This window comes from Littorina saxatilis, linkage group LG15 (genome assembly GCF_037325665.1).
Source record: "Littorina saxatilis isolate snail1 linkage group LG15, US_GU_Lsax_2.0, whole genome shotgun sequence".
In the NCBI taxonomy this organism is placed as follows: domain Eukaryota; kingdom Metazoa; phylum Mollusca; class Gastropoda; order Littorinimorpha; family Littorinidae; genus Littorina; species Littorina saxatilis.
The window spans coordinates 16,090,286-16,102,172 of record NC_090259.1 but is presented as its reverse complement, the minus strand read 5'-3'; the positions used below and the strand labels follow the sequence as shown (position 1 = coordinate 16,102,172).

General features: G+C 42.4%; 1 long non-coding RNA gene across 1 annotated transcript; it reads left to right on the top strand.

Moving 5' to 3' along the window:
• The first annotated feature begins 5,451 nt into the window (after positions 1-5,451).
• Positions 5,452-6,408, top strand: LOC138948665 (uncharacterized). Its single transcript, XR_011450053.1, has 3 exons — positions 5,452-5,587; positions 5,887-6,000; positions 6,318-6,408. It is a non-coding gene; the product is annotated as an uncharacterized lncRNA (long non-coding RNA).
• The last annotated feature ends 5,479 nt before the right edge of the window (positions 6,409-11,887 follow it).

The following is an 11,887-nucleotide window of genomic DNA, read 5'->3' as shown; positions in this document are numbered from 1 at the left end:
GTGGTAAGTTAAAGAAGCTAGTCTCTCACTTACTTCGTGTATCTTCCTCTCCATATCTCATATGTTCATCGTTTCTGTAAAATGATCGATCAGTTCTAAATTTTATACAGAAAGAAAGAACAGCATGTTCTCATTATTTTGATTTCGGATGAAAACTACAATTGTACCATTTTGCTTGGTACCTGTAATGAAAGGAACCCTTTGGGACCAACCAAAAGTGTCCCTAGGTTGCACCATAGACCATTTATCCTGGACCGCCAACTAGCTCTCTCTCCGCTCTTTCTCTCTATTACGAGGTAGCGGCCTCTCGCATTTAGGAACCTACGCTTGCAAGCCTTTCAGAAATCAGGGGGATGTCATATCCGGTGTCGATTGTAAACATGGACGAAGTTGCCGAGGTAAGTTCTGAAAATGCTAAAATTAACTCGGCTAAAGTGCATATATACATGTTTTTCGATGAGTTTTGTTAAGTTTAGTTTGGAGTTTAGGAAAATCCAGTTCATTGTCACCTCCCATTGTCACAAATAACTGGAGCGTGCTTTCTTTTCACTGTCTTCGAATCGCTGGCCTTTCAAACCAGACGCTAAGCACCCCTGAAACAGAATACAGAATACAGAATACAGTATTTATTGAGCCAAGTGACATTAAAAAACATTTAAAGCACAAGGAATTTCGCGTAGTGTTGGTAAAATCACGCACACACACACCCACACACACACTGACACACACCCACACACGCCCACACACACACCGACACACACACCAACACACACACGCCCACACTACAGCAGTCACGATCACACCATCACACGCAGGGCAGACATGAGGTAAAACAAATGACAATCATCTATTAAAAGAAAATGTACAAAGAGTGGTCTAAGATGCTGGTGGAAGGGTCTACACAGAATACAATTTTATAATCTAATGCATAGTTAGAACTAGCCCATCCCCTCCTCCCACCCACTCATGAATAACTAAAATAATGCAGCTAAGAAAATGTTGAACATTTGGAAATCAGGAATCACACATCAAAGTCCCACTCAACCCCCCCCCCCTCCCCACCACCACCACCACCACTACCTAACACTGAGTCACAGAAAGTCGAGCGTCGTAACCTCGAAGGGTCACGTGACGAGTTGGCGGTCCAGGCTATTTGGTCTAAGATTGCACATAGCCTGTCATGACATGTATATATTTTTGTCATGTAAATAGACAAAGGGACAACAGACATTTTCTTTTGGGAGGTGTCCTCATAAGAGGGGCTTCTCGTGGCAGGTACCACTGTGTTGTTTATTCCTTCCTATTCATATGTACATGTGTGTGTGTGCAGAAAATCAGACTGCCATCATCTGTAAGAAGGATGAGATGAAATGCAAGAACAAGTTGCAGTGCGTTGAAAGCGACAACTTGTGTGACGGGGAGACTGACTGTGCTGATGGATCTGATGAAGAATCATGTACGTATTACTCATGTACCATCTGTTCAGCTTGCTTGTTAACACCTGCCCTCTGTCAAAATCAAGTTTCTTAAGAGCAGGAGCAGGGTTTTTCATAACCTTTTAAATAGGGAAACGGGCGGGGATGTAGCTCAGTCGGTAGCGCGCTGGATTTGTATCCAGTTGGCCGCTGTCAGCGTGAGTTCGTCCCCACGTTCGGCGAGAGATTTATTTCTCAGAGTCAACTTTGTGTGCAGACTCTCCTCGGTGTCCGAACACCCCCGTGTGTACACGCAAGCACAAGACCAAGTGCGCACGAAAAAGATCCTGTAATCCATGTCAGAGTTCGGTGGGTTATAGAAACACGAAAATACCCAGCATGCTTCCTCCGAAAACGGCGTATGGCTGCCTAAATGGCGGGGTAAAAAACGGTCATACACGTAAAATTCCACGCGTGCAAAAAAATACGAGTGTACGTGGGAGTTTCAGCCCACGAACGCAGAAGAAGAAGAAGAAATAGGGAAACTGACTTTTCATTAGAATAAACCTTTAACCCCTTCACTGCCTTATGACGGGTATACCCGCCATGCGCTTGTGCAGCCGCAACGCCTTAGGACGAGTAAACCCGTCTTCTCCGTTCAGGAATTTTCCAGAAATGCTACGTCACTGCTGACACACAAATACCAGCCAATGGCTTGGTAGGATACCTCATTCTCATGAATAAACATAAATGGTGATGCGGTTTTGCGTCTGAAGGCTATTTTCGGCCTTGGCGAGCAGGAAAGGGGAGAGAAAGCTCGACTCGTCAAAATGGCTAACGGTGACAGTCGACCGGGCCCTAGTAGGGAAAAACAAAGACGGACTGACGCTACAGGCGGTGCAAATGATTATGGATACTGACAGGGGAAGGGGGAGATCTTCTTTCGGACGATTCGTTAGATGACAGTGATTATGATCCTTTCTTGGAGCAAGCAAAACAGCCACCTGTGTTTGATCCACAGGCACCGGAAGATGCGCCGGACTGATTTTTCAAAAGTTCATATTTAAACATCATTATAAGCCAAACTAATTATTATTTCCATGTTTAGACACTAAAAACAGATTCTTGGTTCAATTTCCTTTAAAAATAACATAGGTTTTACTTACCTACCTACTGCCAGTTTGGAGCTAGAATTTTTTATGAATTATTACACCCCGAACTCCAAAATTCCCTGGCAATCAGGAATGCACATAAGTAAGTTTTGATTGGCAGCGAAAGGGTTAAAAGAATGTTTCGTTTGTTTATGTGTATTTTATGTTTACCATTATGTTGAACTACTATTGTGTGCCTTGAGATTATGATGCTGCGAAGTAAATGCTGTGTTTTAATTATTATTTATAAATATTGTTTTTCTCAGGTAATATTGTAATGCATGGAGGGTAATGAAAAATTTTTTTTTGGGTACCGTATGAGGTTTTGTTAATATTATCAAGCTTTCTGGGATCTGGAGCCAATGAAGCTGCATGAATGAGTTCATTTTGACAAATACCAACCGTTTATATTGTTTATATATATCTATATTTTGTTTTAGGCCCAGATTTTACATGCAGCAGCAGGGAGTATCATTGTCGGAACACGACGCTTTGCATACCTAACCAGTGGATTTGTGATGGCACGCCCGATTGTGAAGATGGCTCGGACGAATTGTGCAGTAAGTGTCCAATTTCTGTTTCCTAACAAAATTAGATTAATTAGGTGTCTATCAAGACCGGATTATTTAGAAGCAGTTTTGGTTTCCAATTTTTCAAAATAAAAACTCACTTACAGAGATACATGCATGTATTAAAATGAATGCATTATAACAAAGCAATTTGCAAAAGGCCGGGGAAATAAAACACGATCAGTCAATGAGACAGTACAATATGAAACACTCCCCCGGCCTTTTGCAAATTGCTTTGTTATAATGCATTCATTTTAATGCATGTATCTCTGTCTGTAAGTGTGAGTTGTTTTTTTCCCTTCGGGCTCCTTGCGTCTGTCAGTGTGTGCATAACATTTGTAAATACCTAAACATACATCGTAGTTTTGTATACATAATTATGTATATGTTCATATACTTACTCTGGTGTGTGTAATTTGTTTTTTGTACAGAAAACGTACCTATTAGATGCATTTTTGGTTTCAAAGTTTCCTCGATTGACATTATTTGTCATGTGACCTTACAGGCCAGTCACTAGCAAGAGGGCATGTCTCAAACACTGGCTGTTTTTCAGCGCAAATGCAAGGGTACTCACTCTTTCAGAACCAATGCAAACCCGACATTTTTTTCCGAAAATCATCTATTTGGCCAAACAAAACAGGCTTTTTCTTAACAGTTTTTTTCTTTTTCTTCTTGTTAACAGAACAGGCTGTGCAGTTCTGTGAAGATTTTCTGTGTGACGACAAATCCAGTTGCCTCGAGTTAGACGCTGTTTGCGACAGGAAGAATGATTGCCATGATGGATCTGATGAAAGGAATGACTGCCGTAAGTATTTCACAATGGTAGTTACATAATGATGGCGGAAGGATGGGGATTTGATGGTGGTGGTGGTGGTGGTGGTAATGATGGTGGTGGTTTTGGTGATGGTGATGATTTCTAAATTACAGAACATTTTGTTGTCAAAGTGTTCCATGGGAACTAGCCTTAAATGTTACAATAAAAACACACAAACATAGCCATTGCACATGCTTATGATAAAAGTCATGTCTTAAATTCCTATGCTTTTATGCGTCCTCGATTTCAGAAGTCTAAACTTGAATTAGATGGTTTTCCTTTGTGCACCCCGGTATAATAGATATAATTTCACACAAGACATTGCATGTCTTATAAATGCTAAATGTCAACAAAGGCATTGATAATGAATGAAATGTTTTGCCTTTTTACACGCACAAAAACATGTTTGTCTTGCAGACGCCAAATGCCAAGAAAGGCGTTGTTCTTCTGGATGCATCCCCAAGGAGGACGACGTTAAGTGTGCTTGTGGACCTGGTTATGTCTTGCAAGACGATGAAAAGACATGTGCAGGTGAGTTTTTTGCTTTGATTTGTTTGTCAAAAACTCTAGATGCGGGAAATAAGTAAAAATGAATGATCAGGCAAAAAAAAAATTGTCTGTTTCTGGTAACATGGCTAAAAAAATAGGGTCGGTAGGTAGGGATATTTTTTATTTTTTTATTTTTTTTTACCCCAAATGTAGACCAATAAAACTAACTTTAAAATTCGCGCAAAGAGACTGGATTCACTATACATAGAGACAAGACACTCAACATTTACAAATCTGTGACAAAGATCCAACCAAGCCGCCGATCGTCAGTGACCAGTCAAGGTCGTATTCGTCAGCTTTCACCTGCACCGAATGTTTTTTCAAGTCAAACTCGAGTTTGGAAAAAAAAAGTTTAGGGTCACCGCCGAGATTTAGGGTCGGTCGGGTGACCAGAAACGGACAAATTTTTTTTTTGCCTCAAGATGTTCATCCTTATCGTCATGCAGATCTATGCTAAATGCCAACAAAAGCACTGATCCTGCCCTTGTGAGCATGACGATTTTTTTCTCCATTTTGATGCTTGTTTTTCTCCCAGGTGTCGGGACACTGGTTCCACAGAACTCCTACTGTTATTTTCTTTATTGACTGTGCTTACTTCCCTTTGTATTTTGCCTCAGTTGGCTATAATTTTTGTTGGGAGTGTTGAATTTGATCCCTTTCACATGTAAGGAGAAACAAAAACATAAGTCCATTTGTAACAGATGATGCTGGCATTTGCGATCAGCAATTTGGCAAAATTTTCATGCATGACATTGTGTGTGTGTGTGTCTTCTCTCTTACTAGTCTTAGCAAAACTGTAGTAGATATTATTTCTACAGCACCTGTTCCTTCTCCCTTTCCAGCATCATTTTTGGGGGTTTCTGTAGCCTTCATGCTAATAATGTGTAATTATTCAGAGCAAGAAGGATATGCATCTCCAAAGACATGCAAAATACAGCTTTTTGTGTGTTTCAGACAGGGATGAGTGCTTGGAAAAGTTTGACGGTGAACCAGCATGCAATCAAATATGTGTGAACATCGTGGGATCGTTTCAGTGTGCCTGTTATAGATGGTACGTCAAGGAACCTGATCAAAAAACATGTCGACTGGGTGAGTCCGCCTGTATTTTTTTATTTATTCTGTTTTTTATTTTTTAGGTATTTACTAATTTAGGTTTAATAAAATCTTGAGCCCTGTAGGTGTATGTTAATTCTGAAGCTTTCTTTGATATTCTGTGCATGCGTACGTACCAACGTGCATACATTGTGCTGCACGTCTTTTTACTCTTTATTTGATCTGTGAGTTTGATTGTTTTTTGTTTGGGGTAGGAGTGTTATTTGATTTGATTTCATACTGTTTTGTGCTAACTTCAGTTATTTATTCATGTATGTTTTTTTATTCTTCCTCAGTGCCTGCTCCTCTGCTGGTGTTCAGTTCAGGAATTGAGATCCGTCAGTTCGACCTGCGCACAAAGACTCAGGACATTGTTGTCGAGCGCTTACGGAAACCTGTGGAAGACATGGGTAAGCGCTAAACTGGATAGGCTCTGATGTGGATGGCCTTCCTCTTTTTATTACAGTAGAACCTCCCTTTCAAGACCTAAAAAATCAAAGAAATCGCTGAGAGCAAAAACAAAACAAAGGTGCTGGTTGATTTTGGGTGTGGTAACGCACTCACGGTAAGTGGTTAAAATGTTAAAATGACACAGGTAATGCTTGTTCTTCTGCACGGTAGCCTCAAACTTTAGTTCTGCCAAACAGGCTTTGACTTCAAAGCAGTGATTTTTTTTTTAAACTGTTGAAGGACTTGTATTATATTCCAATTTTTTTTTTTCCTTCAGATGTAGTTGGAACCGTCGGCCGAGTTTTTTGGATAGACGCAAAAGCAGCTTACGTCACTGACATGAGGGGAGACGCCCAGGTTATTGTTTCTCTTGGTAAGCATCATAATGAATGAATTAATAAGTGAAAGAATGATTGATTGATTTTTTTTAATGTTTATTTGAGGAAGTGTTGCTTGTTTTTGAGAAGAGGTTGTTTCGTCTTTTTCTTTTGTTTTGACCATTTTTGTGTTCAGAGTTTGATATTTTGTTTTAGTAAGTATTAGTTTGATATCCCTGCCACATAGCAACATCACAGCTGAATCTGGGAGTGGGAAGGGGGGGGGGGGTGTTGGTGGTGTAATTCCTGGATTCCTTCCATGCCAAGCAAATGTACCTTTTCCTCAAGCTGAGACCCAAAGTACCTCTTTCAAATGCTAAATGTCATCTTCCCCTGCCTCATTTTGGAAGCCCCTCCCTCTCATACACTAGGTCCACTCCTGAACATTTCTGGTATACATTGTACATCGTACATGCTTTCCTTGTAAAGAAAAAGAAAACACCAGTAACCAGGTTAGGTACGTTTATACTATTTCGGCACGTTACGGCCTTCTAGAAAATTAAAACTTTCCTTGTTTCTGTTTCAGGACTGGTTGCGCTGAAGGCGGTGTCTTACGACTGGCTTGTGGATCTCCTGTACCTGCTGGACAGCTTTCTGGGTGTGGTCGCTACCTGTAACCTGGAAAACAAATTATGCGCCACTGTCGTCACGGGCTTGGCAGGGAGAGAACTTGAAGATCTCCTTGTCGATCCTCTTGGAAAGTAATTTGACTTTTTTTTAAACTTCCGTTTGTTTCTTTCTCTTTGTGTACCTTGCAGTTAATTCGCCTTTGTCACCAAGAGTATCATTCATGCATTTGTTTTCTTCTCACATTTCTTTTTTCTTCCTCTTCCATGCCCTTTTTTGTAGGTTTTGTTTTGCATTGAATTTGTGATTTGCAAGAACATTCTACTGAAAGACACCACTCACTTGTGATTGGCCAACAGTCATGTTGGTTGGTTTGCCTCAGTATTTCCAAGGAAAAGCAACTCAATCAATCAATGACGCTTATATCGCGCATATTCCGTGGGTACAGTTCTAGGCGCTCTGCAGTGATGCCGTGTGAGATGAAATTTTATTCGGCCAGTAGATTGCAGCCATTTCGGCGCATATTTACCTTTCACGGCCTATTATTCCAAGTCACACGGGTATAGGTAGACAATTATTAACTGTGCCTAAGCAATTTTGCCAGGAAAGACCCTTTTGTCAATCGTGGGATCTTTAACGTGCACACCCAATGTAGTGTACACGGGGGGAGGGTTCGGACACCGAAGAGAGTCTGCACACAAAGTTGACTCTGAAATAAATTTCCGCCGAACCTGGGATCGAACTCACGCTGACAGCGGCCAACTGAACACAAATCCAGCGCGCTACCAACTGAGCTATATCCCCGCTATAACTCTTCCACAACCCATAAAAACCTGACAGAATTATATCCAGAATTCGTCAATTTGCCGAAGAAAATGAATCCTAGCAAGATCCTTGCTTATTCAAACAACCGTATGTTATAACAAGTTCTGCATAGGTTTTTGTATTGGACAGAGAACGCTTTTCCTGCACGGATTATGCGCAGCGACCTTGACGGGAGGGACAAGGTCGTGTTTCTGAAGTCACCTGTCATGGCTGACCTTGACCACCTGACCTTAGACTATCCGACAAAGACTCTGTACTGGATGGACAAAAAGCTGGGGACCATCTACAGAATTCCTGTACACAGCGAGGAATTGGGCAGGGCAGACTTGATGCAGGTGGAGTATTTTTGTATTTGTTATTAATCAGAAAGGTTTGTTATGGGAACGTTTTATTATATATACAACTTGAAGTGTTAACTAGTGGTAGTACAGTCATTGTCAATCTAATGGTCTTTGTAGTGGACTGACATACAAATCAAAAGAACAAAATTAAAAAATTAAAAAACATAAAATTAAACGAATATGCACAAAAAAGGACTAAAAGATAGTGAAGAATCTAAAAGTTATTTTGAATTGTAGTAAACCTGTTATTGACAGTTTTAATTTGATGGTTTGCAGGCCGTGGTATCGTACATCCCTCAGTCCTCAGCCTTCACCATCGTGGAAGACCGGGTCATCTGGTGGGCGCAGAAAGGCGGCAAGATCATGGAAGAAAATAAGTTTTCCGGCAAGGACAGACAACCCATTCTCCAGCACAGCAGCAGAGTGACCAGCCTTGACGTCCTTCACCCTGGCCTCCACCCGCTTGACACTGTCGGCGTGCGTGGTTCTTGCAGTCAGCTGTCCAACTGTGCGGATGTGTGCGTGAGGAGCAGGAACCAGGGATTCACCTGCCTGTGCCCGCCCGGAATGAAGCTGATGAGCAACGGACGCCATTGTGATTGTGAGTCTTGTAGTACAGTGAAACCCCCCTTTTAAGACCTCTAAAAATGAGAAGAAAAACACCCCCCAAGAACAAGTCTTTAAAAGGAGTGAGTCTTAAAATGGGGGTCAATAAAGTAACAGTTATGAACATCAAAATGCGAAAAGACAGGTCTTAAAAGGAAGGAAGTCTTAAATTAGGGGGTCTGAAAAGGGGGGGGGGGGTTCCACTGTAGTAATGTCTTCGTTTTTACATTTAGTCAAGTTTTGACTAAATGTTTTAACGTAGAGGGGGGAATCGAGACGAGGGTCGTGGTGTATGTGCGTGTGTGTGTGTGTCTGTCTGTGTGTGTGTGTGTGTAGAGCGATTCAGACTAAACTACTGGGCCGATCTTTATGAAATTTGACATGAGAGTTCCTGGGTATGATATCCTCAGACGTTTTTTTCATTTTTTTGATAAATGTCTTTGATGACGTCATATCCGGCTTGTCGTGAAAGTTGAGGCGGCACTGTCACGCCCTCATTTTTCAACCAAATGGGTTGAAATTTTGATCGGGTATTGTTTGACGAAGCCCGGACTTCGGTATTGCATTTCAGCGTGGTGGCTTAAAAATTAATTAATGACTTTGGTCATTAAAAATCTGAAAATTGTAAAAAAAATGTTTTTTATAAAACGATCCAAATTTAGATTTATCTTATTCTCCATCATTTGCTGATTCCAAAAACATATAAATATGTTATATTCGGATTAAAAACAAGCTCTGAAAATTAAATATATAAAAATTATTATCAAAATTAAATTTTCCAAATCAATTTAAAAACACTTTCATCTTATTCCTTGTCGGTTCCTGATTCCAAAAACATATAGATATATGTTTGGATTAAAAACACGCTCAGAAAGTTAAAACGAAGAGAGGTACAGAAAAGCGTGCTATCCTTCCCAGCGCAACTACTACCCCGCTGCTCTTGTCAATTTCACTGCCTATGCCGTGAGCGGTGGACTGACGATGCTACAAGTATACGGTCTTGCTGCGTTGCATTGCGTTCAGTTTCATTCTGTGAGTTCGACAGCTACTTGACTAAATGTTGTATTTTCGCCTTACGCGACTTGTTCTCATTTTTATTGATTTATTATTCCGTTGCTGATAAATTTGGGTTGCTTCTGATGGATATTTTCCGAGATATCTTGGATAAATGCTTCTTATTACTTTTATTTTACTATGTACGCCTCGCAGACTCGGCGGCGTCCCCAATGCTGCTCGTCGGGAAAAAAGAGCACATCAGTTTGATTCCACTGTACGGCATCGGGCGACTGAAAACAAGAACAGAGTTTGCAGACGGCCTGCAGAAAATTGACACCATAGCAACCAACCCAAGGACGCTGGAAATCGTCTTCAGCGCTCTGGGGCAAGACGGCAAACCGCGCGTGTGCAAGAGCAATTCCCTCTTGTCCCGCAGTTTCAAGTTAGTTTTTTTGCCATAAAGAAGCTAAGAAAGAAGCGTAGTTGTAATTCGTTAGAATCATCAAACTTTGGGCTTAAATTAGTTTTTCGTATGAGCGTAAGGCATACAATTTTAGAGCAGTTCTGTTATTCTTGCCTAGTATTTCTGTACTACATGTATTTTGATGTTTCATTATCATTGACATTAGAGGCCAGTCACTAGTGAGGGGGTGTGTCTCATACACGTGTACAGGAACCAAGTGTCGTAAGTTTGTCCAAGAAAAAGCAAGGGTACTCACTCTTAACAACCCATACAAACCTGACAGTTATTTCCGAACATCGTCAATTGACCATAATGCCCATGAGCCTTCAGCAGCGATGTAGTAACATGTATACTGTTCAAAAAAAGAAACGCATAGTTGCTACTTGCCAAATTTGTTTTATTTTTCGAAAAAATTAACAGAAAATCTAATATTTAGATTATTTGTTTGAAATTTGGTATGGACACAGTTGAATGCACACACAGTTCATTTGCATCTTCAAATCAATCAGTCAATCAATACGATTGGGTGCCGAGGCTGTCAAGTCAGTAGGGGGTGTGACTGCCTTGAGCAGCAACAACTGCCCGGCACCTTCTGGGCATGGACTGGATCAGATGCCGGATATCTTGCTGTGGGATGGTGTCCCACTCCTCCTGAAGTGCCTGCAATAGATCGCGGTGATTTGCCGGCGCTTCTTCTCGCCTGCGCACACGTCTGTCCAATTCATCCCAGAGGTGTTCTATCGGGTTCATGTCTGGCGACATGGATGGCCAGGGAAGCACCTGGACATGGTGGTCGGTGAGGAACTGGGTGGTGAGTCGTGCTGTGTGCGGGCGAGCGTTGTCCTGCTGGAATATGGCATCCTGGTCAGCCAGAAGAGGAAGGGCGTGTGGGCGCAGAATTTCCTCCACGTATCGCTGGGCAGTTATGCGCCCTTGGACGTGCACCAGGGTGCTCCTTCCAGCGGTATTGATCGCCCCCCACACCATGACGCCTCCACCACCATGAACGGGTGCCTCATCCACACAGTTGGGCGCGTAACGTTCGTTTACTCTCCGGTAGACCCTCCTCCGACCATCATGTCGCTGGAGCAGGAAGTAGGACTCGTCGCTGAACCACATGTGTCTCCAGTGATTCCGGACCGGTCCAGCGAAGGTGCTGGTTGCCCCACTGCACTCGGTTCTGGCGATGGCGGCGGGTGAGGACAGCTCCTCTGTGAGGTCTGCGAGCTCTCAAACCAGCTTCATGCAGGCGGTTCCGCACGGTCTGGTCCGATAATCGGTGTGGCCCGGGGAGAGCCTGGACAGAAGATGAGGCCGACAGGAAACGATTCCGGAGGTGGCGGAGCCGTATGAAGCGGTCGTGAGCAGCAGTTGTCGCCCTTGGTCTTCCCGCTCGTGGCAAGTCAGCAACGGAGCCAGTGGCTTGAAACCTGACCCACAGTCTACTGATGGTGCTCTGGGACACGTGGACGTGCCTGGCGATTGCACTTTGGACTTTGGCCTGCTTGTAAACGACCCAATGCAATTTGGCGGTCTTCTCTGCTCAATCGGGCCATCTTTCGTCGCTGAATTGTCGTCTGATTTCTTTGTGGCGAACAATCCGCTTTTATGGGTTTTGGAAGACATGGTGAGAGCTCAATATTCCCCGAGTTTCACGAGATTACACTGAAGC